General features: G+C 56.3%; 1 long non-coding RNA gene across 1 annotated transcript; it reads left to right on the plus strand.

The window, feature by feature from the left end:
- Positions 1-1,005: 1,005 nt before the first annotated feature.
- Positions 1,006-5,351, plus strand: LOC122219015. The gene is made up of 3 exons (XR_006202222.1): positions 1,006-1,064; positions 4,901-5,094; positions 5,220-5,351. It is a non-coding gene; the product is annotated as an uncharacterized LOC122219015 (long non-coding RNA).
- The last annotated feature ends 1,026 nt before the right edge of the window (positions 5,352-6,377 follow it).

The raw sequence follows: 6,377 nt of genomic DNA on the forward strand, positions 1-6,377 counted from the left end.
GTCCGAGCTTCTCCACAATGGGCACTGAGTCTCATTCATCTTGGACTTCCAGGGCCTATCAAAAACTCAGGTCAGCCATCAAATACTCATCTTGGGTACTGTCCCCTTGTGCCTCTACCCTGGGGACCTTTATGAAGAGGCATTTTAAGCATATGCGGCCTGAACAAACGAATGACTGACTGGCATTCCCTTTCCCTCTTGCCCCGTCCTGATCCTTCAAGTATTGGCAAAGGTAACATTTCTGGAGATGCTTCAGAACCCCCCTTAGGCTACCTTTAGCCCCTCTAAACCACCAGCTAGCTCTCCACACCTTGTGCGAGTATTTTCTACAGCCAGCTTCCCCCAAGCTCCGCTTCTCCAGGTGCCCAAAGGCCTTCCGGTCAGTGAAGCAAGTGAGTCAAAGGGAGGAGGTAGCCCCTTCAGTGGGGGAGGGGAGCCCTCTTCCGTCCCTTCCTATTGCTCAGCTTAGCCTCAGGTCTCCCCTCCCACAAAACCTGCCCTACACTTCCCACCCCTCCCCTCCCCACCCCACCACATGAAGTTACAGAAGGCCTAGGCCTGGACATTTAGCAGGTAAGGTTTAGAAGCAGCCATGGGAGGGGCGCCTGGATGGCTCAGTCAGCTGAGGTCCAACTTCGGCTCAGGTCATGATCTCACAGTTTGTGGGTTCAAGCCCCAAATTGGGCTCTGTGTCGACAGCTCAGAGCCTGGAGCCTGCCTTGGCTTCTGTTTCTCCCTCTCTCTCTGCCCGTCCCCCGCTCACGCTCTGTCTCTCTCTGTCTCTCAAAACTAAATAAATGCAAAAAAAAAAAAAAAAATTTTTAGAAGGAGCCATGCGACTCTCAAAGCACAGGGAGAGAGTTTCATTGGATCTAATTCACCTGTACAGGTGAGGCAAGTTGGGCCCCAGGAAGGGAAGGTGACCAGTTCATTCCGTTTACTCATTCATTCAGCAAATATTTACTGAGTGCCTACTATGTGTGTAGCCTTGTCCTAGGAATGGGACTCCTTTGAAAAGCCTCTGCCTTCACAGCAGGTGGGAGGAGATGGACAAACATGAGCAGGTACGGTGGTAGCATGTTACGTGGCGATAAATGCTACTGAGAAATGCAGGGGAAGGGAGATGAGAAACTTGTGGGTAATGGCAGAGGGAGGGCAGAGAAGACCTAAGCAAAATGAGAGAGGAAGCACTGTAGGAATCTAGGGAAAGATAGGCCCAGGCAGAGGGAATAGTAAATGCAAAGGCCCTGAGGCAGAAGAGTGCCATCCTGCCTGTGGCACAGTGAGGAGGCCAGTGTGACTGGAGAGGAGCAGTAGGAGAAGGATGGGAAAGAAGGGCAGAGAGGGGATCAGATCCTGGAGGGTCTTGTAATGACCTGTTTCTCTGGCTGAGATGTGCAGGTATTAGAAGATTTTCAGCAGAAGAGGGACGTGAGTGATCTGACTTTGGCTTTAGAATGATAACCCTGGGGGCGCCTGGGTGGCTTAGTCAGTTAAGCCGCTAACTTGGGCTCAGGTCATGACCTCACAGTTTCGGGGTTTGAGCCCCTCATCGGGCTTTGTGCTGACAGCTCAGAACCTGGAGCCTGCTTCGGATTCTGTCTGTCTCCCTCTCTCTCTGCTCCTCCCCTCTTTGCACTCTGTCTCTCTCAAAAATAAATAATGAATATTTAAAAAACTAAAAAAGGGGCGCCTGGGTGCCTCAGTCGGTTGAGCGTCCGACTTCGGCACAGGTCATGATGTCATGGTCCGGTCTGTGAGTTCGAGCCCGGCATCGGGCTGTGTGCTGACAGCCTGGAGCCTGCTTCAGATTCTGTGTCTCTTTCTCTCTCTGCCTCTCCTCCACTCACGCTCTGTCTCTGTCTCTTAAAAAAATGAATAAACGTTAAAAAAATTTTTTTTAACTAAAAAAAAAAAAACAAACAAAACCATAACCCTGGGGGCGCCTGGATGGCTGGGTTGGTTAGGTGTCCGATTTTGGTTCAGGTCATGATATCAAAGTTCATGAGTTCCAGCCCTGCATGAGGCTCTCTGCTTCAGATCTTTGTCTCCTCCCCCCTCCAGCGCCCTGCCCCTCCCCTGCTCGCTCTCTTTCAAAAATAAACATTTAAAACTTTGTAATAAAAAATAAGATAATAAAAAGATAACCCTGGCTGCTCTGTTAGGAACAGACTGAGAGGGACAAAGGATACAGAGGGACAAGTTAGGAGGTGTTGCAATATCCCAGGCAAGGGAAGATGGTGGCTTGGAACGGTGGGGTAAGTGGGTAAGTGGTGAAGAGAAGCAGATTCTGGACATATTTTGAAGGCAATGTAAACAAGATTGGCTGAGGCATTTGGATGAATGATGACAGCGAAAGAGAGGCGTTGAGAATAACTCCAAGATTTTCTTCCCCAGCAACTGGAAAGATGAGGTGGTCCTTTTTTGAGATGGCAAAGAGGGGCCGGAAATAACAGCCGGAGGGTGGGGGGAAAGACCAGAATTTCCAAGTTGGACAAGTTGAATTTGAGATGCCCTCTGGACGGTCAGGTGGAAATAGGAAACAGGATTTAGGGGTCTGAGGGTCAAGAGAGAGATTACGGTAGAGCTAGGAGAATAAAAACAAAATCTGAAATCTCGATTCCCGGTAAAGCTCTTTCCAGTGTGGAGAGGACTCTCGCGGGTTGAAGGAGTCAAATACCTGCGCTCAAAACCTAGGGCGCAAGGAGAGGAAATACGGTAACCCCGGCGCGCACGCCCCCAGCCCCTGCGGCCCCTGCGCCTGAGCTGGAGGAGGTTCGGGGACCCGGGCCGCGCCCGGAGGGGGCCGGCGACCTCGGGGAGCTTGGGTGAGGCCCGAGGGGGCCCAGGGCTCCGCTCGCTCGCACGCATCGGGGGCGGGGCAGGGGCCGCTCGGACTCGGGGGCGGATCTCCACTGAGGTCTGGGTTTCTTCTCTCAGCAACGGTCTTGACTCCTTTCCTGGAGCCACCGTCAGATATTTACTTAACCTCGCAGTTCAGCCTCCCAGGGGCCAGCAGGGAGGGACGGAGGCAGGGAGGGGAAGGCCGGTGGCCATGGGGAGCGAAAGGGAAACATTTTCTTCTCTCTGCACAGGCCCCGCCTGCCTCGCTCCCTCGTGGGGTCCCTCCTGCCGCGGACCTCCAGACTTTCGGGGGTCAACCAGTCCCTTGGGTTCCACGGGCATTCACGCTAGTCCACCTCCGTGGATTTAAGAAGTAGGAAACCGGCGGTGGGGTAACTTGTTCAAGGACCTACAGTGAGTCTGAGGCGGGGCCAGACTGCCAGGCTTTGGGTCCCCCATCCCTCGTCCAGCAAATGAGCACCCGCGGGGAGAGCCAACAGATACGGGTTCTATGAGAAGCCCCCACGTTTGCCAGCCTTGCGGCTTCGGGCTAGACACTTCACCTCTCCGTGCCTCCCTTTCTAGGTGTGTAAAAAGGGAGTCATCACTCTTACCCTGCTTCCTTGTCTCGTTGAGGGACAAATAATTAAAAAAAAAAAAAAAAATACCAGCTGCCAATTGCCAAGCCCGGGTGAGCCTGGCACTGTCCCGGGCTCCTCGCACAGGGCCTACTGTTGTCCCCCCAGCTTTGTACACCCTGCCGCTCATCTAGTTGGCCAGGATGGGAGCTAGAGGGAGGAGCGAGGGGAGGCCCGAACCCAGCTCCTAGGCCTGAAAGGAGCCCCCCACCCTCCCTCCCAAGCCACGGGCCCCGCCACAGGCCCAGGGGTCAGTGCTGGGGGCACTGGGGGAGGGGAAGCCGGGGGCCAGGGGGAGCGGAAGTCCCTGCTCCGAGGCCCCACTTCCCCGCCCCCCTCCCCTCTGGCCGGCCCCGGGGCAGGTGAAGAGGGGACCGGGCTCCGCTCCAGGTGGCGGGGCAGCGACGGGGGTGGAGAAAGGCAACAATAGCACTTTTATTTGGGACTGTTTGGCTCTGAGCGGGTGGGCGGAGGAGGAGGCGGCCGACGGGGCTGCGGGGGAGGGGGTGGTCAGCGGCATCTGGCTACACACCTGCTCCTGCTTAACCCTGTGCGTGCTGGGGCTGGGCGCGCGGCGGGGGAAGGCGGCGCGGCTGCCGGGAACCAGACCCAGGCCGCGGAGCGCGCGCCTGCCGGGACGGCCAGCCTCCGGGATCCCTGGCCAGGCCCGGCGGTCTCGGGGCGCGCGCGAATGGGGACCCCTGGCGGGACAGTGCGGATGTCCCGTGCCCTCGGCGGTGCCCCTCGACCTGCATTGGCCTCTCGGGCACAGCCCGCGGCTCCGGAGTCTGCCTCCAGCGCGGCTCCGTGCGGCTCGGGCTGGAGAGGGAAGGCCAGGGGGTGGCTCCAGGGCCTCGGCGCGGATTCCCCGCCGCCCTTCGGGCCATTCCGGGAAGCCGGCCTTCCGGAGGCGGCGCGGCGGCCACGGCCATGCCAAGGGCGCGGGGAGCGGGCCAGGCCCAGCGGGCGGCCGCCGGGCGGGGAAACTAGTGCTGGGCGCGCCCTCTCGCGCTAAACGCTTCCAGGCGCGGCGCTGCAGGTGAGCCGGGGCGCCCAGCGCACCCCACCCCGGCGCCCGGGGCCTCGCCGACGCTCCCTGCCGGCAGGGCGCCCGGGCCGTCGAGCCCCGCGCTGCACCTGCCCGCGCCGGGACCCCTGCCCGCCCGCGGTACCACCCCTCCCACCCCCGGGCTGGCGCGCTTGCCGGCCGCACAATCGGAGCTTGTTTGTGGGCGGAGGAGCCGCGCCGGGTGCGGCGGCCCCGCGCCAGCCCACTGATCCCATAAAATATTATTTGTGTTTAAAAATTCCAGTAATTGGCTATGCAGCCGCTTTTTCCGAGCCCCTTGCCAAGCGCAGTAAAATCTCAGTCCGGCCGGGGTTATTTTCATCATGCAAATTCCCATTTCTGTAAACAGGGTTAAAGCCTGTGGAAGAGGCTGGGCTAGAACCAGAGAAGAAAAGCAGAAGGATGTGTTCTCCGAGTCTGGGAGGTAGTCACACTGGGTCTCCATTCCTGTGATGACCTGGGTAACTGAGGAGAATTATTCAAATAACCCACCCCCCTCTCCCAGTCGCTTTACTTTGAAGACCAGTGCCTGGACTATACTGGGTAAAAATCCCTGGTTTTCTCAACTTTCCCTTCGCTTTTTTCATTTGAATAACTTACATCATCAAATCATGGAAGCATAATTCTCTCTCTCTCTCTCTCTCTCTCTCTCTCTCTCTCTCAATCAGGAGCAAACTGAGGTTCAGAGAGGAGAAGGGACTTGCCCAAGATCACGCAGCAAGTTTGTGCCGGAGCCTGGGCTAGCACATAGATTGCCTGAAGGCCTATCGGGGAGAACCCCTGTAGGGTTTTGAAGAGGAGGAAGCTGCTGCCGGTGCCCCTGTAGCCAGCACAGAAAGCCCCAGGGCCTGGCTCTGGGATGCTGACTGTGGGCACAATCTCCGGGAGGGGGGGGGGGGGGGAAGACTCCCTCCCTTTCCAAACATACACACTTCCTGCCCCTCAGGAGCTGGGAGCCGCCTGTGGAGGAGGAGGGAGGGGGAGGAGGAGGGGGAGGAGGGGGAGGAGGAGGGGGAAGTCCCTGCCAAGGTCTTGGAAACCCTGAGTAATGGACAGGGGAGCCTCTGCCCTGCTCCACCCAGTGATGGCTGCTGTCTGCAGCGGGGAGCAAGAACCACACACGTGGGAGGAACGGATTTCTTCAACAGATGCTGAAAGAGAGCCCAGATTCTGAAGTTGGCAGAATTAGGGCTCAGAAAAGAGTAAATAATAGTGTATTATTTGTAATATAATATTGTCTTGTATGTAATATATTGCTGCTATATTGCGTTGAGCACCTAGCATGTGCCAGGGACCACTGCACAATGTGTCTCATTTAACCCCTACAACAAGCCCAGGAGGTAGGTATTCATGTTATAACCACTTCCTTTCTTTTTTAGTATACGTGGAAATAAAACCAATAGTTCAGTGCTTGAGAGTTTCTGCAGGTCAGCTTATCCCAGAATAGTATACCCACTTTCCAGGTAAAGATACCGAGGCTCCAGGAGATTAAGTCACTTGCCCAAGGTTGTCAGTAAAGAAAGCCCTTTCTCGGGAGATTTCTGTGAATGGAAGTCCTCTGGGTTTTCTTCTTTCCTTCACCAACCCCAAGTTTTCATGGTAGCCCAGCCTCCCTCTGTTGCCCCTTCAAACCTTCGTGCCTGTTACCTCCTTCCCCTGGACATTCCTTCTCCCTTTTATTCTCAGTCTTCCCCATCACCTCCACTTCTTTGAACCCTAGGCCCCTCAGCCCCAGAGGCTGAGGGATATCTGCGCAAATAAATTATCTGTGCTGCTGCACTTAGACCACTAACTCAGGCAGGTTAAGGGAAAGCAAGTTCTAGAGT

The sequence above is a fragment of the Panthera leo genome, chromosome B2 (assembly GCF_018350215.1).
Source record: "Panthera leo isolate Ple1 chromosome B2, P.leo_Ple1_pat1.1, whole genome shotgun sequence".
NCBI classification, from domain to species: domain Eukaryota; kingdom Metazoa; phylum Chordata; class Mammalia; order Carnivora; family Felidae; genus Panthera; species Panthera leo.